At 34.7% G+C, this 1,945-nt stretch overlaps 1 non-coding gene across 1 annotated transcript; it reads right to left on the bottom strand.

The window, feature by feature from the left end:
• Positions 1-1,546: 1,546 nt before the first annotated feature.
• Positions 1,547-1,653, bottom strand: LOC147829843 (U6 spliceosomal RNA). The gene has a single exon (XR_015447475.1). It is a non-coding gene; the product is annotated as a U6 spliceosomal RNA (small nuclear RNA).
• Positions 1,654-1,945: the final 292 nt, after the last annotated feature.

A 1,945-nucleotide genomic window follows, 5' to 3' on the forward strand; every position in this document is an offset into this window, starting at 1 on the left:
CTTTAATTTCTTCTGTGACCCATTGGTTGTTCAGGAGGGTGTTGTTCAATTTCCATGTGTTTGTGGGTGTTTTGCGGTTTCTTATATTATTGATCTCCAATTGTATTGCACTATGGTCTGATAATATACAGGGGATAACTTCTATTCTTTTACATTTATTTAGATATGTCTTATGAGGTAGCATGTGATATATTTTGGAGAATGACCCATGTGTAGCTGAAAAGAATGTGCATTCTGATTTTGTGGGGTGGAACACTCTGTAAACTTCTATTAAGTCCATTTGTTCAATAGCTTCATTTAGTTCTAGAATTTCATTGTTAATTTTTTTCCTAGTTGATCTGTCTATTTGTGATAGAGGGATTTTGAGGTCCCCCACTACAACTGTATTATTGCTTATTTGGTTTTTCATGTTCATTAATATTTGTTTTGTGTAGTTGGGGGCATTCGTATTTGGTGCATATATATTTAGGATTTTCTTCTCTTCCTCTTGGATTGTTCCTTTCACAAGGATGTAGTGACCATCTTTGTCTCTCTTAATTAGTTTTGGTTTGACATCTACCTTGTCTGCAAATAAGATTGCTACGCCTGCTTTTTTCTGGGCTCCTGTTGTGTGGAGAACTGTTTTCCATCCTTTTACTTTCAGTCTATGGATTTCCTTTTGAGTTAGGTGTGTTTCTTGTATATAGCATATTGCTGGGTTTTGCTTCTTCATCCATTCTGCCAGTCTATTTCTTTTGATTGGTGAATTGAGGCCATTAACATTGATAGTTATAATTGACAGATATTGATTCATCCTTGTCATGATGTTTTACTGTTGTTGGTTCTTTTCTTATTTCCCCTGCTTTCACTTTAGTGTCTTACCTTGTGTGGTGCCTTGTCTCTGCTGGGGCTCATGGAGTTGTGACTTTCATTATCTTTTTCTAGGATATTGCTTAAAATTATTTGGAGTGCTGGTTTGGTGTTAATGAAATTTCTCAGGTGTTCTTTGTCATGGAAGTATCTAATTTCCCCATCGATTTTGAAAAATAATTTTGCTGGATACAACAGTCTAGGTTGGAAGTTTTTTCCTTTTAGGGCTTGAAATACTTCACTCCAGGTTCTCCTTGATTTGAGGGTTTGTGTTGAGAAATCTGCCATGATTCTGATGGGCTTTCCTTTGTAGGTGGTTTGTTTCTTTTCTCTAACTGCTTGTAGGAGTTTGTTCTTCTGTTGGGTTTCTGGGATCTTGACTATTTTAGGTCTAGGTGTAGATTTTTTTGGTCATGGCTGGATGGAGTTCTATATGCCTCACTTATCTGTACGTCCAACTCTCTACCTCTGTCTGGGAAGTTATTTACTATTATTTCTGTGAACAGTTTTTTTATGTCTGTTGTACTTTCTCCTGTTTTTTCATGGACTCCTATGAGTCTTATGTTATTCTTCTTTGCATCATCTAGCAGCTGTTGGATTGATTTCTCATGGTCCCTTACTATCTTTAAGAAATCTCTGTTTTCATGGTCCTTAACCACATACCTGTCTTCTATATCTGATGTTCTGTCTTCAGATTAAAAATATGGAACGCTTCACGAATTTGCGTGTCATCCTTGAGCAGGGGCCATGCTAATCTTCTCTGTATTGTTCCAATTTTAGTATATGTGCTGCCGAAGTGAGCACAACACTACACTTTTTTAAAAGTTTAAAATCGAGATATTCTACTGTAAATATTTACTTGAATTACATTGGAATTAGGTTAACACACAAGATTTAAAAAAAAAATAGTGCTCTATTAATGTGCATACCTTCAAGTTTCTTTTTGTTTTGATAGTATGTGCATTACAATGAGAGGCACATGTTAATGTAGTTCTGTACATTTCTTTCAATATTTAATTTAATATTTATTCCAAAAAGTTATGTTTCATTTTTAATTTGATTAGGATATGTTTTTATGTTTTGTTTTATAAAACAT

This window comes from Heterocephalus glaber, unplaced genomic scaffold (assembly GCF_053883595.1).
Source record: "Heterocephalus glaber isolate CG9 unplaced genomic scaffold, H.glaber_assembly_v1.0 deba00000347, whole genome shotgun sequence".
Lineage (NCBI taxonomy): Eukaryota > Metazoa > Chordata > Mammalia > Rodentia > Bathyergidae > Heterocephalus > Heterocephalus glaber.